This window comes from Pelophylax lessonae (genome assembly GCF_965119305.1).
Source record: "Pelophylax lessonae genome assembly, chromosome: 7".
In the NCBI taxonomy this organism is placed as follows: domain Eukaryota; kingdom Metazoa; phylum Chordata; class Amphibia; order Anura; family Ranidae; genus Pelophylax; species Pelophylax lessonae.
This window is the reverse complement of record NC_138774.1, coordinates 206,962,057-206,988,899: the sequence shown is the minus strand read 5'-3', so window position 1 is coordinate 206,988,899 and position 26,843 is coordinate 206,962,057. Positions and strand designations below refer to the sequence as shown.

At 46.4% G+C, this 26,843-nt stretch overlaps 1 protein-coding gene across 3 annotated transcripts in view; it reads right to left on the bottom strand.

Annotated features, from left to right (window-relative positions):
• GLIPR2 (GLI pathogenesis related 2) overlaps positions 1-26,843 on the bottom strand; it is a 198,585-nt gene that overhangs the window by 146,235 nt on the left and 25,507 nt on the right. The gene's annotated exons all lie outside the window — the stretch shown is intronic.

Genomic DNA, 26,843 nt, shown 5'->3' with positions numbered 1-26,843 from the left:
TTGCTGAAGACAAGCAGACTAAGGATATGGTTTACTGGAACCATGTCCTGTGGTCTGATGAGGCTAAGATAAACTTCTTTGGTTTAGATGGTGTCAAGCACGTGTGGCAGCAACCAGGTGAGGAGTACAAAGACAAGTGTGTCTTGCCTACAGTCAAGCATGGTGGTGGGAGTGTCATGGTCTGGGGCTGCATGAGTGCTGCCAGCACTGGGGAGCTACAGTTCATTGAGGGAACCATGAATGCCAACATGTACTGTGACATACTGAAGCAGAGCTTGATCCCCTCTCTTCAGGGACTGGGCCACAGGGCAATATTCCAACATGATAACGACCCCAAACACACCTCCAAGATGACCACTGCCTTGCTAAAGAAGCTGAGGGTAAAGGTGATGAACTGGCCAAGCATGTCTCCAGACCTAAACCCTTTTCAGCATCTGTGGGACATCCTCAAACGGAAGGAGGAGGAGTGCAAGGTCTCTAACATCCACCAGCTCCGTTATGTCGCCATGGAGGAGTGGAAGAGGACTCCAGTGGCAACCTCTGAAGCTCTGGTGAACTCCATGCACAAGAGAGGTTAAGGCAGTGCTGGAAAATAATGGTGACCACACAAAATATTGACACTTTGGGCCCAATTTGGACATTGTCACTTAGGGGTGTACTCACTTTTGTTGCCAGCAGTTTAAACATTAATGGCTGTGTGTTGAGTTATTTTGAGGGGACAGCAAATTTACACTGTTATACAAGCTGTACACTCACTACTTTACATTGTAGCAAAGTGTCATTTCTTCAGTGTTGTCACAGGAAAAGATATAATAAAATATTTAAAAAATGTGAGGGGTGTACTCATTTTTGTGAGATACTGTAATTAAAATGACTTTTGCAATGACATGTTAATGCTTAAGAGCTTTTAAGAGATGTTTTTAATTGTTTACAGAGTTGATGTCTTCATAGTGATGTTCTGCGGTTTTCACTTCTGCCTCTTCTAACCACAGCATGAGTCACAAACTGGTTAAAGGTGAAGACTTTACAGTAAAAAATGAACTGGGTTAAGTAGTAGGTGCAGGGTTTTATAGGGAGGCGTTGCCTGATGTGACCCCATCCCAACCATTACTACAGAGCTTCCTTATCCACAGACTACAGGGTCTCTTAATTAAAGCACAAAAGCTGGGCAATATCCCCATTTATTCCTAAAGGAGAAGCACAGCCAAAGCTCATTTGGCTGTATATCTCCTGCGGATCACAAGAGTGCAGTTCCTTCTGCACTCCCGTGATCTGTTTTCAGCAGACAGTGGGCTAAAGCCCGCTGTCGGCTGCTGTCACAGAGCCGGTCCAGGCTGGGGAAAGATTGTGACAATATGGTGAGTATTGAGTGCCCGAGCCAGCTGCTCCCGCCCCCTCCACAGCCCAGCGCTCCAGTGAGCATGGGGGGGGGGGGGGGGGAGACAGAGCAGAGAGCAGCTGACTGAGCACTGAGAACCATAGGTGTGTGCAACCTATTGCATTAGGGTGTGCACCCCAAAGTTCAAACACACAAGCCTTTCTCTGCAGCATCAGCTGCATGGGACAGGGAAGGAATGCGAAGTGCTTTGTGCGAAGCGGCTTCCTGTTCATTTGCAATCTGAAGCATAGTATACACCGTTTACTATGCTTCAGTTATAAATGAACACAGTGAGTGTGTTCACTGTGTTCATTTAGAAAATGAAGGCACTGGTAAATGGCATATTGACTAGCCCCTTCTCCCGCTCTCCATCCTGAAACATCTCTTGCAGAAGCCGGGGGAGGGGAAAAGAGAGGAGGGAAGCCAGCACTGTGGGCTGGGGGGCCAACACCGGGGGGAAGCCTAGGTAGTAGGAGGAATTGGCACCGCACATAGTGATAAGGGTGTGCCCTGGCACACCATTGGTGCACCCCTATGCTGATAACGGAGCGATAGGCGGTCTTTGATCGCTCGGTTCTCAGTCTTAGAGCCGGCGGAGGACAGATGCAGCATCAGACCCATGCTGCATCTACCTAGGCAAGTATGATTCTTATAGGTGTGCACAGCCTATTGCATTAGGGTGTGCACCTCAAAGCTCAAACACATATGTGTGTGCATGTGTATATATATATATACTGACGGTGTCAGTAGAGCAGTGAACAGTGTCAGAAAGGCAGAGATTGGTGTATTTTTTTATTTGTATTATTTTATTTTTTATTCTTTACACTTGTTTTTGTTTTTTAATAATTTTTACACATTTTTTATGAGGCCCATTAGGGGACTTTGGTCAAATATCAGGGGTTTAAGCAGGGGGAATCTGCACCACCCAGAGTGATTAGGGTGTGCCCAGGCACACCTGGCACACCCTGTGCGCATGCCTATGATGATTCTTGAAAAGAAAAAAAAAATGGCAAACTTCTCTTTTAAGGAAATCTGTACTAACAGAAATATATGCTGGGTCCCTTTGCTGGTCTCTACTGTTCAAAATGCTGGTTGCTGATCCAAGGCCTTTTCAGAAGCAGGTCAGCAATGGCAGCCCCTATATTTCTTACAGTATAGGTTTAAACGTTTGTGCCTGAGATTCGATGGGATAGTGCCGAATTAGCAGTGCAACCTCAAAAAAACAGTGCTGACTTGGTCACACTCTACTGTAGATGGCACTATAACACTAAATTCTACTTATACAGGGGCATATGTGATAATATACTGCCAACATGCTGGCAGTCATGGCAATACAGGGGTACCAGTGTGGCAATTGCGAAAATATGTGGGCAATGAATGTAAGCAACACACAATTGTGACAAACACATGGGCAACACATGGGCAATAGTGACAATACTTGCAACATACAGGCAATGATGACAATACTTGGACAAAAAAAAAAAATAGTGATAGTACATGGGCAATATATGATCAATGGTGAAAATACATTTGTAACAAATAGGCGGTCATAACAATACTTGGGCAACAAATGGGCAATGATGACTATATATAGACAACAAACAAGAAACAGTGACTATACATGGACAAAATATAGTCAATGGTGACAGAACACAAGCAACAAATGGGAAATGGTGACAGTAAACAGGCAAGAAATGAGAAATGGTGACAATACACATGCAACAAATGGGAAATGGTGACAGTACACATGCAACAAATGGGAAATGGTGACAGTACACATGCAACAAATGGGAAATGGTGACAGTACACAGGCAAGAAATGAGAAATGGTGACAGTACACATGGAAGAAATGAGAAATGGTGACAGTACACATGGAAGAAATGATAAATGGTGACAGTAAACATGCAACAAATAGTCAATGGTGACAGAACACAAGCAACAAATGGGAAATGGTGATAGTACACAGGCAAGAAATGAGAAATGGTGACAGTAAACATGCAAGAAATGGGAAATGGTGACAGTACATATGCAAGAAATGAGAAATGGTGACAGTACACATGCAAGAAATGAGAAATGGTGACAGTAAACATGCAACAGATGGGAAATGGTGACAGTACACATGCAACAAATGGGAAATGGTGACAGTACACATGCAAGAAATGAGAAATTATGACAGTACACGGGCAAGAAATGGGCAATTCTGACAATACACAAACAACGAATAGGGATTGATGGCAGTACATGGAAGCAAAAGAGAAATGATAACATTACTTGGCAAAAAATGAGAAATGGTGACAGTACGGGGGCAACAAATGAGTAATGGTGACAGTACGTGATCAACAAATCAGTAATGGTGAAAATGCCTGATCCATAAATGAGCAATGGAGACAATACACAGGCAACCAATGGGAAATGGTGATAAGACATGGACAACAAACAGGCAATTGTGACAATAAATTGGCAACTAATGGTAAATGGTGACAATACACAAGCAACAAACAAGCTATCTTAACAATAGGATTGTAACAATAGGTGGCCAACAAATGGTAAATGGTGACAATACACAAGCAACAAATAAGCTATCTTAACAATAGGGTCGTAACAATAGGTGGCCAACAAATTTAGCGATGATGGCAATACATGGGCAGCAAATGTTTAATCATGCTAATAGGCAGGCAACAAACGAGCAGTTCTGCCAAATCTCAGGCAGCTAATGGGCAAAGGTGGTAATAAATTACATGGACAGGAACTGGGACCCACATAGATTTCCAGTATTTAGAGCGAGGTGCTAGGGAAGTAGGAAGCATAATCTGTTCCTCCTTCCACCATCATGCTGGCTCTTTACCCCAGCCCACAGTGTGCATTGTCCTGGGAAGCTGATGTCAGCAATAGCCTGGGCAACCAAAGGAATCTCCTTGAGTCTTGATAATCCTATTTACCCAGAGGCTCTAGGATGCTTCCAGAGAGTCCCAGGCATGTGAATGATAAAAGACTGGTTCAACAGAATTATAAATATTCCAGATCAATACTAAAAATGTAACCCAGCCATGCCAGGCATAGAAGGCAAACAGGGGCTGGGCCCTCATTCTTCTGTGCTGGCTCAGCGGGCGAGGTGCGGGCAGTGCGGCAGACCTATGCTTGTTTAAGGCAGCTGATTACAATGTAAGCAAACAGCCAGCTCCCTGCTTCACTCCTAATCAGATGTCAATACCAGTAACAAATCAGCTAATGTGGAATTACGTGTGGCAAGCAGACCAAACAATGCTGCGACCTAAAGAATGAAAGAATATTAACATTGTCTTCCACTGTCTCTCTATCAAGAATAAAACCTGATTGCCAAAACAACAGAACAGTTCATGGGACCTATTAGTGGTAGGTTGGTCTTCATCCGATTGTTTCTGTAATCAAAATCATCTAAAATATTGAAATATCTGAAATCTGCTTTTTTTCTGACACCTGCCCTCAAACCTACCCCAGCGCATGTACTATGACACTACCAAAGCGCACACACACACACACACACACACACACACACACACACACACACACACACACACACACACACACACACACACACACACACACACACACACACACACACACACACACACACACACACACACACACCTGTGCAAACGTTTTAGGCAGATGTTAAAAATTGCTGTAAAGTAGAAATGCTTTCAAAAATATATATAATAATTGTTTCGTTTTATCAATTTACAAATGCAAAGTGAGCAAACAGAAATCTAAATCAAATCAATATTTGGTGTGACTCCCTTTTGGCCTCACACAAGCATCAATTCTTACACTTGCACACTTTGTACACTTGCACAAAGTCAGGGATTTTGTAGGACTACAGTCAGGTGTACAATTAACCAGTTAAACCAAGCAGATGCTAATGATCATCAATTTCACATGTAGGTTGAAACACAGTCATTAAAGCGGAGTTCCGGCCACAAAAACATTTTTTCAATGAAAATACCCCCGGGACAGTCAGGGCTAGTACATTCCACAATGGCTAGCCTCTGATCTGTCCCGGGTCGCACTTACCTTTTAGAAGAAATACTTACCTTGAAAATTTCTTCTCCAGCGCTGCCATCTCGGATGTGGGCAGCTGAATCCAGCGCGTCCTCTTCTGCGTCCTCTTCCGTGTCCTCTTCTCCCAGGAATCAATGCGCCTGCACCGGCCCCGCTCGTCACTTCCGATGCGCGCGCGTCATCCCTCCATAGCTTCTGGGGATGCCCAGAAGCTGTTTAGCAGGGAATGAGGCGCCGCACCGGAAGTGACGAGCGGGGCCGGTGCAGGCGCATTGATTCCTGGGAGCGATGACGTTCAGCTCCCAGGAATCAATGCAAAGAGGAAGTGACGAGCGAGGCCGGTGCAGGCGCATTGATTCCTGGGAGCGATGACGTTCAGCTCCCAGGAATCAATGCAAAGAGGAAGTGACTACGCGGGTCGCGGCCGCAGAGGGAGGAAGTGGAAGAAAGGTGAGTATATTTTTCTGCAATAACAAGGTAAGTAAAAAAAAAAAAAATCGTAATTATTCATTTGACTAGAAGCAAGCGGATGGCCCAAAATCGACTATGCCGATTTTATGGCCGGAACTCCGCTTTAACTGAAACAGAAACAGCTGCTTAGGAAGCTTAAAGCGGAGTTTCGGCCACATACAACTTTTTAAAATAAGAAAATACCCCCCCTAATCCTAATCTATCCCTAATTACCCTAACACTAACGCCACATTACAGGGCATTACAGTAAACAAATAAAGATAAATACTTACCTTTAAAATTGATTGCAGAGCACGGCCATCTCCGTTGTGGGCGTCTGAAGCCGCTGTGTCCCCCGCTGTGTCCTTCTTCCTGGAATTGGCTACCCAGAATGCCGATCGTAATCTCGCGCATGCGCTGTAGATTGCGATCGGCATTCTGAATAGCGGCCGGCCGTTCCCATTGCATCCTGGGATTGGTGACGCTCATCTCCCAGGACGCACTGCGAAGGAGGAAGTGATGTCGGCAGCAGTGTACGCAGAGGGAGGACAAGGAAGGAAGGTAAGTATATTTGCATTAAAAACAAGGTTAGTGAAAAAAAAATGTCATTGGATTGGACTTTTTCAGGTACTTTAAAGCAAGCAGACAAGCAAAAAAAAATTTTTACGGTGGAACTCCGCTTTAAGACTGGGTGAGGAACAGCCAAACTATGCTTCTAAGGTGGGAAACCTTTTTTTGTCACAGGTCATACGCCGTGGCAAGACTGAGCACAGCAACAAGACAAAAGGTAGTTATACTGAATCATCAAGGTCTCTCCCAGGCAAAGATTTCAAAGCAGACTGGGGTTTTATGATGTGCTGTTTAAGCTCTTTTGAAGAAGCACAAAGAAACAGCAATATTGAAGACTGTAGACAGTGGTCAGCCAAGGAAAGTTAATGCAGCAGATGAAAGACACATCATGCTTACTTCCCTTTGACATCAGAAGATGTACAGCAGTGCCATCAGCACAAAAGGCAGAAACTAGAGGGACCCAGGTATACCCATCTACCTGTCCGGAGAAGTCTGGCCATAAGTGGTCTTCATGGAAGAATTGCGGCCAAAAAAACTATACTTCCTATGTGGAAACAAGGCTAAGCGACTCAACTATGCATGAAAATATAGGAACTGGGGTGCAGAAAAATGGCAACAGGTGCTCTGGACTGATGAGTCAAAATTGAAATTATCTAGCTATACAGTATATAGTTTGTGTTAGATAACTCTGTTCTGCTTTTTCCATTTTTTCATACCGTACTCCCACTGACAACCTAAACTAAAATTACAATTACGGAGGATGTCATTGCAATCATCGCATTCTAGACTTGTCTGGCTGTCATGCTGATCCTCTAGCTTCCATATTTAAATTGGTGACTAGGGTTGAGCGGACACCTAGATGTCCGTGTTCGACGGGTTCGGCCGAACTTTAAAAAAAAGTCCGGGTCCGTGTCCCGGACTTTTACCGAACTTTTCCCGGACACCGAACCCCATTGAAGTCAATGGGGACCCGAACTTTAAGGCACTAAAATGGCTCTAAAACACCAAAGGAAAGGGCTAGAGTGCTGCAAATGGCAGCAAAACGTAATTAAGAGCATGGCAAGTGCTCTGCAAACAAATGTGGATAGGGAAATAACTTAAAACAACAAAAAAAAACAGAAAAATAAAACAATGTTCTTCTTCATCTCTGAAGGACGAGGCCCATATGGAGTAGGAGGGAGGTTGAGGTGGTGGTGGATGTGGCGGTGACATAGGCGTGCGCACAGGGTGTGCTGGGTGTGCCTGGGCACACCCTAATCACCTAGGGCACATAGCATTGCCAGTGAGGAGATGGGAAAGATCTCCCTGGGACCTGCTCTGCTCTATTTCTCCTTGCCTACAGGTACATGGCCCCGATACATTACTCTCCCTGCTGGCAAACACATGCATGTGTATTTCAACTTTGGGGTGCACACCTTAATGCAATAGGCTGCGCACACCTATGGGCGGTGTAGGTGGAAGCGGCGGTGGAGGAGGACCAGGGCCGGATTAACAGCATCATGGGCTTGGTGCTGAGGATTTTGAAGGGCCTTAGGGCCGTGCCTTGCCATGCACCCAGAGGAGGAAGGGTGCAGCCATGCATGCCTAATTCAACATGGGATGCTGTCTCTGAAGCCCATAAACACATCCATGCATCGCCAACTGTCCCTCCTTGTCCGGCCTTCACGCTGTGTGGGGAGGTTCTGAGGGTGCTGCCTGGGGAAGCGAGCATAGAAGCCAGACTTCTGTGTTTACAAGTGACAGAAGAGCGGTAACAGTGAATATGGCCAACCCGGGGCCTATATAAAAGGTAGGGGCCTGGAGCTGCAGCTCCAATAGACCCTACATTAATCTGGCCCTGAGGAGGAGGACGAGGTAGCCAACACTGCTTCTTTTCACAAATTTTAAATGAGGGTACACCCCAAAAGAGTGAGAAAGAGCAAAAATGGAACAATGGGTGGGTAAGGTCGGTATCCATTGCTATTCTGCATAAGGTACGGAAAAGTCCCGTGGGATCCATGCCTGGTTCATTTTAATGAACGTGAGCTTGTCCACATTGTCTCTGGACAGGCGGCTGCGCTTGTCTGTTATAACGCCCCCAGCCGTGCTAAATACCCGTTCAGATAATACACTGGCTGCAGGGCACGCCAGCACCTCCAAGGCGTAAAGGGCAAGCTCAGGCCATGTGCCCAATTTGGAGACCCAGAAGTTGAAGGGGGCAGACCCGTCATTCACTACATGTAGGCGTGTGCACACATACTGCTCCACCATGTTGGTAAAATGCTGCCTCCTGCTAAGACGTTCCATCTGAGCTGCTGGTGCTGCTGTTTGTTGTGGCGTGCTGACAAAGCTTTTCCACATTTCGGCCATGCTAACCCTGCCTTCTGAGGTGCTGGCGGTGCCCTGGTTGCGTTGGCGACCTCCTCCTCCTCCTCCTCTGCCTTGTGCTTCCACTGTGGCCCCGCTGTCAGATGGGAATGCCAGCAGCATGGCGTCTACCAGCGTGCGCTTGTACTCGCGCATCTTGCGATCGCGCTCCAGTGAGTGAATTAAGGACGGTACGTTGTCCTTGTAACGGGGATCCAGCAGCGTGGCCACCCAGTAATCAGCACAAGTTAGAATGTGGGCAACTCGGCGGTCGTTGTGGAGACACTGCAGCATGTAATCGCTCATGTGTGCCAGGCTGCCCAGAGGCGACGAAAGGCTGTCCTCTGTGGGAGGTGTATGGTCCGTGTCCTCTGTATCCCCCCAGCCACGCACCAGTGATGGCCATGAGCTGGCCTGGGTGCCACCCTGCTGTGAACATGGTTCCATCTCCTCCTCCAGCTCCTCCTCCTCCTCATCCTCCTCATCCTCCAGAACTGTGCCCCTGCTGGACAATTGCGTCCCTGGCGTTTGCGTGTGCAGGAACCCACCCTCGGAGCCCCTTGCGAATGACTGCCCTGAAAGCCTTGGAAATGTTACCTCTTCATCCTCCTCCTCCTCCTCATCCTGTGCCACATCCTCTTCCATCATCGCCCGAATTGTTTTTTCAAGGAGGCATAGAAGTGGGATAGTTAAGCTGAGAACGGCGTCATTGCCACTGGCCATGTTGGTGGAGTACTCAAAACAGCGCAACAAGGCACACAGGTCTCGCATGGAGGCCCAGTTATTGGTGGTGAAGTGGTGCTGTTCCGCAGAGCGACTCACGCGTGCGTGCTGCAGCTGAAACTCCACTATGGCCTGCTGCTGCTCGCACAGTCTTTCCAGCATGTGCAAGGTGGAGTTCCACCTTGTGGGCACGTCACATATGAGGCGGTGAGCGGGAAGGCCGAAGTTACGCTGCAGCGCTGCCAGGCGAGCAGCAGCAGGGTGAGAACGCCGAAAGTGCGCACAAACGGCCCGCACTTTCTGCAGCAGCTCTGACATATCGGGGTAGTTTTTAAGGAACCTCTGCACCACCAAATTCAGCACATGCGCCAGGCAAGGGATGTGCGTCAAACCGGCTAGGCCCAGAGCTGCTATGAGATTTCGCCCGTTATCGCACACCACCAGGCCGGGCTTGAGGCTCGCTGGCAGCAACCACTCATTTGTCTGCTGTTCCATGCTCCTCCACAACTCCTGCGCGGTGTGTGGTTTGTCCCCCAAACAGGCAAGTTGTAAAACTGCCTGCTGTCGTTTACCCCTGGCCGTGCTGAAGTTGGTGGTGAAGGTGTTACGCTGTCCGGATGAGGAGGCGGTAGAGGATGAGGAAGCGGAGTAGGAGGAGTTAGGAACAGGAGGCAAACTGAAGCGCCCTGCAATCCTCGGTGGTGGAAGGACATGCGCCAAATTGCTATCCGCCTCAGGCCCATCCGCCACTGCATTTACCCAGTGTGCCGTTAGGGAGATATAACGCCCCTGACCGTGCTTACTGGTCCACGTATCCGTAGTTAGGTGGACCTTGGCACAGATGGCGTTGCGCAGTGCACACCTGATTTTTTCCCCCACTTGGTTGTGCAGGGAAGGGATGGCTTGCCTGGAAAAGTAGTGGCGGCTGGGCACGACGTACTGTGGGACAGCCACCGACATAAGGTTTTTAAAACTGTGCGTCTCCACCAGACGGAATGACAGCATTTCAAAGGCCAATAATTTTGAAATGCTGGCATTCAGGGCCAGGGATCGCGGGTGGGTAGGGGGGTACTTCCTCTTCCTCTCAAGTGTTTGGGAGATGGAAAGCTGAACGCTTCCACGGGACATTGTGGAGATGGTTGTTGGTGACCCAGGTGGTGGTGTTGCTGACAGATCGTCTGTTTGCGGGGTGGCAGGTGCCGGTATCACTACAGATGTGGCTGGAGCGGCCGAGGCTGCAGCAGAAGAGGAAGCAGGATGAGCCAGAGACGTTTCTTGGTTTTGAAGGTGTGTACTCCACTGCAGCTCGTGCTTTGCACTTAGATGCCTGATCATGCAGGTTGTGCTCAGGTTGAGAAGGTTCATGCCTCGCTTCAAGCTCTGATTGCACAGGGTGCAAACCACTCGTGTCCTGTCATCAGCACATTTTCTAAAGAACTTCCACGCTAGAGAACTCCTTTGAGCTGACTTTGGTGCGCTCGTTCCCTTGCTGCGTTGGGCAGTAGCGGGCGTAGTGTCTAGGGCACGGCCGCTCCGCTTCTGCACCCTGCTCCCTCTTCTGCTGTGCTGGTGGCTCTGTGCGACCACCGCCTCTTCCTCCAAACTACTCAGTTCACCTGCATGACGTTCATTCCATGTGGGGTCGAGGACCTCATCGTCCTCCACATCATCTTCCACCCAGTCTTCACCCCTGCCCTCCTTGTCGGTCTCCACAATGCTGAACGCCGCAGCAGTTGGCACCTGCGTTTCGTCATCATCGGAGACGTGCTGCGATGATCCTTGCATGTACTCATCTTGAGGAATAAGTGGTTGGGCATCGCTGCACTCAATCTCTTCCACTTCTGGGGCAGGGCTAGGTGGATGGCCCTGGGAAACCCTGCTGACAGAGTCCTCAAAAAGAATAAGAGACTGCTGTATGGCTTGGGGCTCAGACTGCTGGCCTGATTTGCAAGGGGGTGAGGTGAAAGACGGTTGGACATTGGCTGCAGGTGCCAACTCTGACCTTTCTGCAGTAGACTGGGTGGGAGACAATGTGAAGGAACTGGAGGCACTGTCAGCAGCAAACCAATCTACTATCGCCTCAACTTGTTCTGGCCTCATCACTTCTAGGGGCGTTTGATGCCCTACCAAATACTGATGCAGGTTCTGTCGCCTACTCACACTTGAGGAAGGTGTTTCACTTGTGCGTGTAGCTGGCACAGATCGACCATGTCCTCTCCTTGCAACAGGAGCTCTACCAGCAGCACCACGACCCAGGCCACGGCCCTTATTTGACGGTCTCCTCATATTTCTGTAATTTAAGATCTTGCCCTAGAAAGGTTTTTATTGAATAGCGGAATAGAAAATATGATCCAAAAAAAGTGTATGTATATCACACGTACACAACCACACTAGGCCCCAATTACTATTGTTTGTACCCCTAAAAGGCTAGATGAGGAGTAGGGGGAGTATGGAACAGGCAGCACCCTCAAACCTTCAGAAGTATGAGATGAACCCCAACAACTTGGAAAGGTGGATCTCTCTCACACGTACCGACACAGACTATCCCGCAATTCAATTGATCCTCAAAGGTTTTTATTGAATAGCGGAATAGGAAATATGATCAAAAAAAGTGTATGTATCTCGCACGTACACAACCACACTAGGCCCCAATTACTATTGTTTGTACCCCTAAAAGGCTAGATGAGGAGTAGGGGGGGTATGGAACAGGCAGCACCCTCAAACCTTCAGAAGTATGAGATGAACCCCAACAACTTGGAAAGGTGGATCTCTCTCACACGTACCGACACAGACTATCCCGCAATTCAATTGATCCTCAAAGGTTTTTATTGAATAGCGGAATAGGAAATATGATCAAAAAAAGTGTATGTATCTCGCACGTACACAACCACACTAGGCCCCAATTACTATTGTTTGTACCCCTAAAAGGCTAGATGAGGAGTAGGGGGAGTATGGAACAGGCAGCACCCTCAAACCTTCAGAAGTATGAGATGAACCCCAACAACTTGGAAAGGTGGATCTCTCTCACACGTACCGACACAGACTATCCCGCAATTCAATTGATCCTCAAAGGTTTTTATTGAATAGCGGAATAGGAAATATGATCAAAAAAAGTGTATGTATCTCGCACGTACACAACCACACTAGGCCCCAATTACTATTGTTTGTACCCCTAAAAGGCTAGATGAGGAGTAGGGGGGGTATGGAACAGGCAGCACCCTCAAACCTTCAGAAGTATGAGATGAACCCCAACAACTTGGAAAGGTGGATCTCTCTCACACGTACCGACACAGACTATCCCGCAATTCAATTGATCCTCAAAGGTTTTTATTGAATAGCGGAATAGGAAATATGATCAAAAAAAGTGTATGTATCTCGCACGTACACAACCACACTAGGCCCCAATTACTATTGTTTGTACCCCTAAAAGGCTAGATGAGGAGTAGGGGGGGTATGGAACAGGCAGCACCCTCAAACCTTCAGAAGTATGAGATGAACCCCAACAACTTGGAAAGGTGGATCTCTCTCACACGTACCGACACAGACTATCCCGCAATTCAATTGATCCTCAAAGGTTTTTATTGAATAGCGGAATAGGAAATATGATCAAAAAAAGTGTATGTATCTCGCACGTACACAACCACACTAGGCCCCAATTACTATTGTTTGTACCCCTAAAAGGCTAGATGAGGAGTAGGGGGAGTATGGAACAGGCAGCACCCTCAAACCTTCAGAAGTATGAGATGAACCCCAACAACTTGGAAAGGTGGATCTCTCTCACACGTACCGACACAGACTATCCCGCAATTCAATTGATCCTCAAAGATTTTTATTGAATAGCGGAATAGGAAATATGATCAAAAAAAGTGTATGTATCTCGCACGTACACAACCACACTAGGCCCCAATTACTATTGTTTGTACCCCTAAAAGGCTAGATGAGGAGTAGGGGGGGTATGGAACAGGCAGCACCCTCAAACCTTCAGAAGTATGAGATGAACCCCAACAACTTGGAAAGGTGGATCTCTCTCACACGTACCGACACAGACTATCCCGCAATTCAATTGATCCTCAAAGGTTTTTATTGAATAGCGGAATAGGAAATATGATCAAAAAAAGTGTATGTATCTCGCACGTACACAACCACACTAGGCCCCAATTACTATTGTTTGTACCCCTAAAAGGCTAGATGAGGAGTAGGGGGGGTATGGAACAGGCAGCACCCTCAAACCTTCAGAAGTATGAGATGAACCCCAACAACTTGGAAAGGTGGATCTCTCTCACACGTACCGACACAGACTATCCCGCAATTCAATTGATCCTCAAAGGTTTTTATTGAATAGCGGAATAGGAAATATGATCAAAAAAAGTGTATGTATCTCGCACGTACATAACCACACTAGGCCCCAATTACTATTGTTTGTACCCCTAAAAGGCTAGATGAGGAGTAGGGGGGGTATGGAACAGGCAGCACCCTCAAACCTTCAGAAGTATGAGATGAACCCCAACAACTTGGAAAGGTGGATCTCTCTCACACGTACCAACACAGACTATCCCCCAATTTAACTGATCCCCAGAGGTTTTTGATTAAATAGCGGAATAGAAAATATGATCCCAAAAAAGTGTATGTATATCACACGTACACAACCACACTAGGCCCCAATTACTATTGTTTGTACCCCTAAAAGGCTAGGAGTAGGGGGAGTATGGAACAGGCAGCACCCTCAAACCTTCAGAAGTATGAGATGAACCCCAACAACTTGGAAAGGTGGATCTCTCTCACACGTACCAACACAGACTATCCCCCAATTTAACTGATCCCCAGAGGTTTTTGATTAAATAGCGGAATAGAAAATATGATCCCAAAAAAGTGTATGTATATCACACGTACACAACCACACTAGGCCCCAATTACTATTGTTTGTACCCCTAAAAGGCTAGGAGTAGGGGGAGTATGGAACAGGCAGCACCCTCAAACCTTCAGAAGTATGAGATGAACCCCAACAACTTGGAAAGGTGGATCTCTCTCACACGTACCAACACAGACTATCCCCCAATTTAACTGATCCCCAGAGGTTTTTGATTAAATAGCGGAATAGAAAATATGATCCCAAAAAAGTGTATGTATATCACACGTACACAACCACACTAGGCCCCAATTACTATTGTTTGTACCCCTAAAAGGCTAGGAGTAGGGGGAGTATGGAACAGGCAGCACCCTCAAACCTTCAGAAGTATGAGATGAACCCCAACAACTTGGAAAGGTGGATCTCTCTCACACGTACCAACACAGACTATCCCCCAATTTAACTGATCCCCAAAGGTTTTTGATTAAATAGCGGAATAGAAAATATGATCCCAAAAAAGTGTATGTATATCACACGTACACAACCACACTAGGCCCCAATTACTATTGTTTGTACCCCTAAAAGGCTAGGAGTAGGGGGGAGTATGGAACAGGCAGCACCCTCAAACCTTCAGAAGTATGAGATGAACCCCAACAACTTGGAAAGGTGGATCTCTCTCACACGTACCAACACAGACTATCCCCCAATTTAACTGATCCCCAGAGGTTTTTGATTAAATAGCGGAATAGAAAATATGATCCCAAAAAAGTGTATGTATATCACACGTACACAACCACACTAGGCCCCAATTACTATTGTTTGTACCCCTAAAAGGCTAGTAGTAGGGGGAGTATGGAACAGGCAGCACCCTCAAACCTTCAGAAGTATGAGATGAACCCCAACAACTTGGAAAGGTGGATCTCTCTCACACGTACCAACACAGACTATCCCCCAATTTAACTGATCCCCAGAGGTTTTTGATTAAATAGCGGAATAGAAAATATGATCCCAAAAAAGTGTATGTATATCACACGTACACAACCACACTAGGCCCCAATTACTATTGTTTGTACCCCTAAAAGGCTAGGAGTAGGGGGAGTATGGAACAGGCAGCACCCTCAAACCTTCAGAAGTATGAGATGGACCCCAACAACTTGGAAAGGTGGATCTCTCTCACACGTACCAACACAGACTATCCCCCAATTTAACTGATCCCCAAAGGTTTTTGATTAAATAGCGGAATAGAAAATATGATCCCAAAAAAGTGTATGTATATCACACGTACACAACCACACTAGGCCCCAATTACTATTGTTTGTACCCCTAAAAGGCTAGGAGTAGGGGGAGTATGGAACAGGCAGCACCCTCAAACCTTCAGAAGTATGAGATGAACCCCAACAACTTGGAAAGGTGGATCTCTCTCACACGTACCAACACAGACTATCCCCCAATTTAACTGATCCCCAAAGGTTTTTGATTAAATAGCGGAATAGAAAATATGATCCCAAAAAAGTGTATGTATATCACACGTACACAACCACACTAGGCCCCAATTACTATTGTTTGTACCCCTAAAAGGCTAGGAGTAGGGGGAGTATGGAACAGGCAGCACCCTCAAACCTTCAGAAGTATGAGATGAACCCCAACAACTTGGAAAGGTGGATCTCTCTCACACGTACCAACACAGACTATCCCCCAATTTAACTGATCCCCAAAGGTTTTTGATTAAATAGCGGAATAGAAAATATGATCCCAAAAAAGTGTATGTATATCACACGTACACAACCACACTAGGCCCCAATTACTATTGTTTGTACCCCTAAAAGGCTAGGAGTAGGGGGAGTATGGAACAGGCAGCACCCTCAAACCTTCAGAAGTATGAGATGAACCCCAACAACTTGGAAAGGTGGATCTCTCTCACACGTACCAACACAGACTATCCCCCAATTTAACTGATCCCCAAAGGTTTTTGATTAAATAGCGGAATAGAAAATATGATCCCAAAAAAGTGTATGTATATCACACGTACACAACCACACTAGGCCCCAATTACTATTGTTTGTACCCCTAAAAGGCTAGGAGTAGGGGGAGTATGGAACAGGCAGCACCCTCAAACCTTCAGAAGTATGAGATGAACCCCAACAACTTGGAAAGGTGGATCTCTCTCACACGTACCAACACAGACTATCCCCCAATTTAACTGATCCCCAAAGGTTTTTGATTAAATAGCGGAATAGAAAATATGATCCCAAAAAAGTGTATGTATATCACACGTACACAACCACACTAGGCCCCAATTACTATTGTTTGTACCCCTAAAAGGCTAGATGAGGAGTAGGGGGAGTATGGAACAGGCAGCACCCTCAAACCTTCAGTATGAGATTGTGTTCACTGTACCCCACAAAGATTGAGTTCACTGCACCCCACAATGATTGTGTTCACTGCACCCCACAAAGATTGTGTTCACTGCACCTCACAAAGATTGTGTTCACTGTACCCCCCAAAGATTGTGTTCACTGCACCCCACAAAGATTCTGTTCACTGTACCCCACAAAGATTGTGTTCACTGCACCCCAAAAAGATTGTGTTCACTGCACCCCAAAAAGGATGTTGTTCACTGCACCCCAAAAAGGATGTTGTTCACTCCACCCCAAAAAGATTGTGTTCACTGCACCCCACAAAGATTGTGTTCACTGCACCCCAAAAATGATTTTGTTCACTGCACCCCAAAAAGGATTTTGTTCACTGCACCCCAAAAAGGATGTTGTTCACTCCACCCCAAAAAGATTGTGTTCACTGCACCCCAAAAAGATTGTGTTCACTGCACCCCACAAAGGATTTTGTTCACTGCACCCCAAAAAGATTGTGTTCACTGCACCCCAAAAAGGATGTTGTTCACTGCACCCCAAAAAGGATTTTGTTCACTGCACCCCAAAAAGATTGTGTTCACTGCACCCCACAAAGGATTTTGTTCACTGCACCCCACAAAGATTGTGTTCACTGCACACCAAAAAGGATTGTGTTCACTGCACCCCAAAAAGATTTTGTTCACTGCACCCCAAAAAGATTGTGTTCACTGCAGCCCAAAAAGATTGTGTTCACTGCAGCCCAAAAAGATTGTGTTCACTGCAGCCCAAAAAGATTGTGTTCACTGCAGCCCAAAAAGATTGTGTTCACTGCAGCCCAAAAAGATTGTGTTCACTGCAGCTCACACACAGAAAAATGGATGTGGATCACTGACACCTGCCTATCTCCAATCCCACACCACACAGCAATATTGATTGTAGTTTGTAGAACACAGTTTCCCTAAAATTCAGCAGACTCTGTCCCTAACAGGATTGAGAAGAGATCGTAGATCAGGATTGAGTGCAGATTCACCCCACCCCCCACACAGCAATATCGATTGTAGTTTGTAGAACACAGTTTCCCTAAAATTCAGCAGACTCTGTCCCTAACAGGATTGAGAAGAGATCGTAGATCAGGATTGAGTGCAGATTCACCCCACCCCCCACACAGCAATATCGATTGTAGTTTGTAGAACACAGTTTCCCTAAAATTCAGCAGACTCTGTCCCTAACAGGATTGAGAAGAGATCGTAGATCAGGATTGAGTGCAGATTCACCCCACCCCCCACACAGCAATATCGATTGTAGTTTGTAGAAGACACTGACCCTATATAATTCAGCAGACTCTATCCCTAAAATGCCTACAACTCGCCCTGCCTAAACACTCCGACCTGTCCCTCAATTCTATCCGGACACAAATGTTTTTTTCCTGCCTATCTTTCCCTAATCAGCAGCCAGCACGTTGATGTGTGCTCTGTCCCTGAATCTAAGCAGCATAATGACGCCGCTGCGGCTGCCTCGAACTTATAAAGACTTGGTCACATGCTTCAGACGGCCAATCACAGCTACTGAGACATTTGCAGGCATGGCTGGGATGGCTTAAGGCACACCAGTTAAACGATTGTTGATTGGCTGTTGAAAGCCCGCCATGAAAAGAGCGCCAAAGCATGCAAAACCCGGAAATAAAACGACCGAACACGGATTTTTACCCGAACATACAGTAAAGTGTCCGTGTCCGTGTTCGGGTACAAAAAATCCAATTATTCGGTACGAACACGAATAATACAGTCCGTGTTCGCTCAACACTATTGGTGACCCTTGTAAAATTTTGGATTTCTCATTGATTTTTGATAGAAGATAGGTGGATCTTTGATCTTGGACCTTCTTCGATAGAAGAAGGTGAATCTTCCCAATGGGGACAGCAAAAGAAACCTGACATATGTTCAGACCCTTTCCCAATAGTTAAAAACTTACAAAAAGTTTTATCTATCAATAAAATTTCATTGCATTTGTAAGCAAGCTTCCCTCACCTTACTTGTTTAAAGTTTTCAACATCTCTCAGTCCTCAACGGAGTCTGTAGCACATCTAAGTAACAAGGTCATGGAAACCAGAATTTTCACTTCCAGAAACATGTAATTGTATGCAAAGGCTGATGCACCAGAGTTGTATTGTAACCACTAAGCCTGGGGGCGGCTGCAATAAATGTAATACCTATTGTGTAGCTTATATAAACATCCCATGACCAATGGTTTTATTTTATTTATTTATTTTTTTTGTATCTATAATGTAGATTGGCTTTCTTCTGATTGTGTGCAGTTATGCTTAGCCAGCAATCACCACTAGGTAAATACTATCAGTGCAATTCCATTGTGGGATGGGTTTGGAAGTGAGAAGCTATTGTGCTTTGCTGTTTGTTTTTTATAGCACACCCCCTAAAGAGCCATTATATTAAGGCCTACCTATAATTAGTGTAAATATCTCCTAAACATGCACCAATTAGGAGATATTTACTGAGCTAGCAGCCAGTTATGTCACTGGCGCCAATGCGCTCTGAAGGAACGGCCACCCATGCCGTTTCTTCAGAGCAGTGTGCTGTGACTGGTAGCTCCCGCACGCATGCGCGGGAGTGACGTCATCGCGGCTACGGCCAGTTACAGTGCCGGAGCCGCAAACCGGGAAGGAGGATGGACGCTGCCTTTAGCGATGGCATCACATCACTAGAACGCTTCTTTTTCACCTATTTACACAGTTTTTTCTTGCATTGGCATATGTGGCTTAATAAAGTTATTACTTTTTGAATTCCATCCAATTGGTGTCCCTAGTTGACTCTTTCTCAGGGGGTCTTCCTGTCTCCTTATCCTTTTTGTAGTTCTTTTTCAGGTAAGTTTAACATAATGTGCTAGTATGTGATGCATACTAGCACATTATGCCTTTGCGCCGCCAGAGGGTCAGCTAGTCTCGAGTCCTGGGTGGAGTCCCCACCCGCGAGCTGCCAATCCGAGTGGCGGAAGAAAGCTAAGAAATCACTTCTGTCATCAGGTGTAGGAGCTGAGGAGCAGACACGTGTGTGGAGGAGCAAGATGGCGGATGCGGGAGTGAGCCGGAGCGCATGGGTCTATCCCATGTGTTGGCAGAGTACCTGTTGAGCGGAATGAATTGCTGAACTCGACCCTGTGGGATACAGTTGGTGCCTACCGGAAGACTGGCCCTGTGCAGCGGAGTAGAAAAGGAGCTTCTCGGGCTGGTATGTAGCCGGTACTTGAATGTGTCTATGCGGCTGCATGTGTGGAGCTAGTGTGGGCACTGCAACGATATGCTGTTGCAAGCAGTGCAGAGCGATTGTCAGCCCAGAAAACTGAGTGTGAGTTGGGAGACAGGAGTCACTCGAGAGTTGCTGGCATCTATAATGGGGATCCTTGTGGGCAGAGGAAGAGGAGTGTTGAGAGCGCTGCTGGGGCCGGGACCAGTGAAGCAGACCTGCACTACAGTGTGTCAAGCCAGGGAGACCCGTATCTCAGAGGTGAGATGTATGGATCCATTGACATAGGGTCACCCCATTTCCAGTGTCAGTATGGGTCCCTGGAAGAGGGAATCGATGAGTGGAAATCAGAGGAAGAGACTGAATGGGACTGGGGAACAGAAAAGAGAATGAGCTCTGCAAGTCCCAGTTCACTCAGTGATGAGACCGAGGGGGCGGTCGTTCGTATGCAGTGTGCCAGGAACTTGTGGTTCTGTGAGGCCTATGCCACAAGGGTCCCAAATCTACCCCCACCTCGCACCTACACCCGGGCTCGGGACCAGAATGACACCTATGCCAGCCTCATCGAAAGAGAGGAGACCCTACATACCCCACCTGGGAGAAAATACAGACAGAGACTTCCCAGGTTCTCTCAGTTCCAGCGCCTAATACAGAAGAAGGTGGCCCTGGAGTATGGGTATGATTATTCGTACGCTCCTCGGGAGATTATGGAGGAGATTGAGGCCAAAAAATGGGCTTGGTGTGATGAAGTCGTTTGGGACTTTCTTTACATCCCTAAGCCATATCGCAACAAGAAGAGGCCTGAGCTGTGGGACACCTTACTGTCTGTTAAGGCCAATTGGAACTTGGGGCGGTCCATCCACATCGATCGTGTGGAAGTTCATTGCCCAAATAGAACAGGCCAGGTTTGGGCCGTTAGAATTCAAGATCCTGTAGTAAAGAATATACGGATACCTCATCCTGACTATTATTGCTGAAGATGCAGAGTTCCCATTCCTGTCAGGAGAGTTGTATTGTAAAAAGGCTAGTTACCCTAAACGTTTATTGGTGATGTGAAGTTAAAGTAAAAGGACCTAGAGTGACTGAAGAGCTTTTACTATGTCAAGAGTTGTTGCTAGGGCTGGAGCCTTATTTATAAATTCCCTTTCCCTTCTATCCTTGCAAACGGAGTTGGGATTCAGCTAAATTACTGTACAGTTTCTTCATCTGGAAGAGGATTAACCCTCTAGTCCATAGAGACTTCCTGTTCAAAGGACTCTAAGTGAACACTTTTGGCTTTGTGCTACTGCTTGTCACAAGAAGCAATGTCTATAGGACACCTTGCCAAGATCCTTTTGGCCAATTGGCCAGGATGGCTGAAGTACAGAAGAGGACACTTTGCAAAGATACTTTGTTCAAAGGACACTTTGTGAAGATCCTGTTGGGCAGTGGGCCAGTTGGAAGAAGTCTGTGTGAGTCGCTGCCTTGTGAAAAAAGGGTGGTGACTCATTGTCTCTTCAGAGAGGGGGATGCCAGAGTGAAGGACCCCTTGAGGAGCTTTGCAGATACTCACAAGTTAGGCAAGTTTGCTCAGGCTCCAGCAAAACAGCTTGCTGCCAGAAGAAGATGTGTTGTCTCTGTGTTACAGAAAGAAAGGACACTGTGAACACCAGTCGGGTGGACTCCACACTTCTTCATTCTGAACTTGTGGGTCTGACTATAATAGGAGAGTCAGTGCCCTGGTGTCTGAAAGGGAATTTGCCTGTTATTAGTCATAACATGATTCCCTGTAGTAATCATTGGTGAAGTGTTAGATAGTCAGCCTGGCAGGATCTGTTTGTTGTCTATTGCAGGTACACAACAGGACGTCGAGTCAAGCGTGCCCTTAGGGGGCCGGAAGTGATGAAGATCTCCATGGGGATTTCAAAGATAGAGATGATGCTGGTGAGAAGATTGCCTTTGATGAGAGGGCAGTCTCACCATGAGTAGGTGAACAATGTAAACTTCTGTTTTCCTAACTTTTGTTTCCTTTGCAGGCTTGCATGGGACATCCGGATTTTAGAGAGGCCCCCACTGTTCTCTGTATATATCTATGCAATGTTGATGTTGTGTTTAGTTAGTTAGATAGGGTAATGCCTTTACCTGTCAAGCAGATTTTTGTTTGGTGGGGGCTGCATTGGTTTAAATACACCTGGTATATGCCTATGTACATACATGTGTGAATATTTGTATAGCAGAGACATATATTTTTCCACGTAACTTATTGTATCTACTGGCCACATATGGGGTATGCTCTATGGCCCTGTATATATTTCCCCTATCCTCTTTTCCAGGTTTGTGGGATACTCCATGAAAATTTTTGTATAGGTATTTTTGTAGGGGCGGCTGCCCGGAGCCATTGAGGACATGGCTCATTTTGGCAGGGCGGGGGAGACACTGGAGGATCTGTCTCTGCAGTACAGTGAGTACAGAATCTCGTGTCAAGAGGCCTGACCTGAGGGGCCAAACCTGCTCATAGGATAGTCAGTGGACGGGTGTCAGTATAAAGGGGATGCTAGTGAGAGTGTCCCGAAGATAAGTTATCGTCCATTAAGTCGACTTGTTATCGTCCATTAAGTCAACTTGTCAGAGAGTAAAGAGAGCAAGAGACTTAACTCCATCTACACTAGTGGCAATGTAGATTAACAGCCTGGCTATTCCTAATTGTTAAGAAAGTCCTGAAGATAGAAGTCCTCAACCAATGTGAATAGTTCAGTTGGAGTATCCCACTATTCCCTTCTTCTATCCCAATCACAAATAAAAAACAAAAAACCAACACCCCTAGACTGTTCATTTGTGTGACGAGCCACCAGGAGCAAGGAGGGATCCAGGGACTTTATCTAAACGTAACCATGTGCTGGTAATCAGGGGAGCCCATCAATACACTATTCAGCAGGCCCTGCGGGGACAGTGCTACATCTATTTGTGGGAAAAAAAGGCATCAAATATATTTGGGTACAAGACGCACCACCGCGCAATTGTCACCTAAAGTAACGCAGTGCCGAATTGCAAAAAATGGCCTGGTCATTATTGGGGAAAATCTTTCGGTCCAGAAGTGGTAAATTACCACCCTAATCAGCCTCAGAACCTGTGTACTTAATATGTGTTCGGTTTTGAAGGGATGAGGTTGCAACCCTAGTGAAGATGGAAACACCGGTAGCGGAGGGGAGCACTCTCAAAGCAGTGCTGGGGGGGAGGTAATTTTTCTGGGTAATGTTCCAATATGCTGTGCGGTACATTAAGGAAAACCACCCATGGGCACCTAAAATAATTTGGGGTGGTTTAGTTTTGCTTTGATAACAGCTGGGCCTGTTACATCTAGCTCCTCAACAACCTAACATCAGAACTGCCATGGTAAAAGCATGAATGCACACAAGTAAACTTGAGTTCAAAGCAAACCCAGCAGAATAAAATGGCCAATATACAGCAGGTACCAGCTCAACTGGTCTTTCCTTGTACCTTCTACCCAGTCTGCTTCTGAAACCCCACAAATTTCCATGGGCCACACATAATCATTGCCTCCTCCAGAATTCTAAGAAACCCATCACGAGGCCTGAGCATTATCATGTAGGAGATGGGGGGATGAGGGGGGCTTGCATAACCCTATACCAGCTTTGAGAAAGTCAATATCTGCATAAATTCTTTGCTGGAGGATTAAGGCAGCAGGCAGTATTGCAAAGGTAATAGAAAGCTTAAAGCTGGCTGTACATACTAAGTAGATTCTCAATACATTAAAATGGTGAATGCTCGGCCATTCAAGCTGGTACTCCCGCTTGGTCATTCAAGCTGTTACTCCCGCTCGGCCATTCAAGCTGTTACTCCCGCTCGGCCATTCAAGCTGTTACCCCGCTCGGCCATTCAAGCTGTTACTCCCGCTCGGCCATTCAAGCTGTTACTCCCGCTCGGCCATTCAAGCTGGTACTCCCGCTCGGCCATTCAAGCTGTTACTCCCGCTCGGCCATTCAAGCTGTTATTCCCGCTCGGCCATTCAAGCTGTTACCCCGCTCGGCCATTCAAGCTGTTACTCCCGCTCGGTCATTCAAGCTGTTACTCCCGCTCGGCCATTCAAGCTGTTACTCCCGCTCGGCCATTCAAGCTGTTACTCCCGCTAGGCCATTCAAGCTGTTACTCCCGCTCGACCATTCAAGCTGTTACTCCCGCTTGGCCATTCAAGCTGGTACTCCCGCTCGGTCATTCAAGCTGCCAGAGCCCGCAAACCCTGAAGAAATACCAGGTGCAGATTGAAGCCCTGTCAGCAGTGACAGCGCAGTGCTGGAGAGCTTCATTCTAAGTAAAATATTTAATAATGTGCTGGTATGCAATGCATACTTGCACATTATGTATTTGCCTTGCAGGAGATTTTTTTTTTTTTCCAATGCCTTGGTTTACTGCGGCTTTAATGTAATTTCCCAAATGAAAACCACATACACTGTTAGAAATTTGTTCGAGAAATCATTTTCCATCCCGCTACTTTGAATTTTCTCAACACTGCGGTTGGAAACACACATCGATTTGACCTTACTAACCACTGGAAAATCGAATGCATGTTCTTAGAACAAAAAATTTGCACAGAATTTTACTAGTGTATGGCCAGATTGACATTGCTTTTTGCATCCCTGATACATTGCTGGGTCTGCCCGGAATACAGGTTCACTAATGGCTCGTTTCCACTGAGCTTTCTGGTACGGTTCGGTACGGTACGCTATTTATGCCGTTTCCATTATGAATGGTACCCTAATTCCGAACCGTACCGTACCACTTTTTTGGTACCCTTTCATTGGGGTACCAAGCACATTAGTACCGTACCAACAGGGTGGAGCTACACTCTGCAGAACTTTGATTGGTTGACAGAGAATTCTCTATCACAGCTTTCCTGCTAAACCACGCCTATCATGAAAGGGTACTATTGGCAGTGGAAACGCAATGTGTACCGTTCCGAACCGTACCGTACTGAACCGAACCGTACCGTACCACTCAGTGGAAACGAGGCATTAGTAGCATGCAAAACTGGGTGGATAAAAATCGATGATTTTTTTAAACAAATCCAAAAAAATCTGATCTTTTGATTTAAATCAGATTTTGTTTTTATTTTTCTCAAATTTATTTTAATAAAATGCTTTTGGAGTAAAAATCAATCTAAGTGCCGGTTCACACTATTGTGATGACAGACATTGCATGTAATTCGGAGCGCACTGCTCCTAAAATCACATGCGATGTCTGTGCAGTTTGTATGGCTGAATTTGCACCGCAATCACAGTGCACTCGTACAGGACCCTTTTTTTAGCCCGCAGCAGAATCGGATTGCATCGTGGTTCACACCAGTGCGATCCGATTCCTGTGCGAACTGCCAGATCGCACTGCGATATGCAATCTGATCTGGGGTTGTCGCTAACTTTGAATTGACACCCCCAGCATATCGCATATGGCAGTGTGAACTGCCTGTGCTGCAGACGCGATGCAGGAACACGCAGTAGATTCGCAGTGTTCCCGCATCGCAATAGTGTGAACCGGCACTAAGTGCCGGGTCACACTTGTGCGATGCGGGAAGGCTGCGAATTTGCAGCCTGTTCCCGCATCGCAAACGCACATCTGGCGGTTCACACTGCCATATGCGATACGCAGGAGGTGTCAATTAAATGTTAATGACACCCCCAGTTTGATCGCATATCACAGTGCGATCTGACAGTTCGCACAGGATCGGATCGCACAAGTGTGAACCACTGTGCGATTCGATCCTGATGCGGCTGAAAAAAAGGGTCATGTGCGGGTGCAGTGTGAATTTAGCCATACAAAGTGTATGGCTGAATTCGCACTGCACATCCGATCGAATGTAATGAAGGAGCAGTGCGCTTCGATATTACATGCGATCGCTGCACACGCGGAAGTGTGAACCGGCACTAAAGATAATTTTCTATTCAACCGCTTTCCGTACGTCACTAGCCTGTGAGGCTCTGGGGAGCGAGCGCGCCGCCGGCAGCGCGCTCCCGCTCCCGCACTGTCACGGACCCCCCCTCGCGTTTGACCGGCGGACCCGATGTCCGCCGGTCACTCTGCGATCGTCGGGGGAGAGGGAGAAAGGCAGGCAGCTTGTGTAAACAAGCCGCCTGTCATTCTCCCCTGTGTAGAAACACTGATCATACGGTTCTACTATGTAGGACCGCTGATCACTGTTCCTACACCTCAAGCCACAGCCAATCACAGTTAGAATCACGCCCCTAGGGACACACATAACCCCTCCCTCTCAAAAAAGTTAACCCCTTCACTGCCAGTGTAATTTTACAGTAACAGTGCATATGTATTACTGTGGAAATGTCACTGGTAACCCCAAAAGTGTCAAAAATGTCAGTCAAGGGTCCGATCTGTCCGCCGCAATGTCACAGTCCCGCAAAAAAAATCGCAGATCGCCGCCATTACGCATTAAAAAAAACAACAAAAATGACAAAAATCTTTCCCTTTGTTAGTAAACGCAATAACTTTTGCGCAAACCAATCAAAATACGCTTTTTGCAATTATTTTTACCAAACATATGGTAAAAAAAAAAAAAATTGGCCCAAAATGTTAAAAAATTTTGATTTTTACTTTTTTTTTGGGGAATTTCATATAAAAAAAATGTGAAAAATATTGTTATTTTTGCAAAATTGACGCTGTTTTTTTGTTTATAGCGCAAAAAGTAAAAATCGCACAGGTGATCAAATACCACCAAAAGAAAGGTCTGTTTGTGGGAAAAAAGGACGTAAAATCTGTTTAGGTACAGTGTTGCACGACCGCGCAATTGTCCATTAAAGTCACGCAGTGCCGAATCGCAAAGTAGGCCCTGGTCAGGAAGGGGGTAAAATCTTCCGGGGCTTAAGTGGTTAAAGAGCACCTTT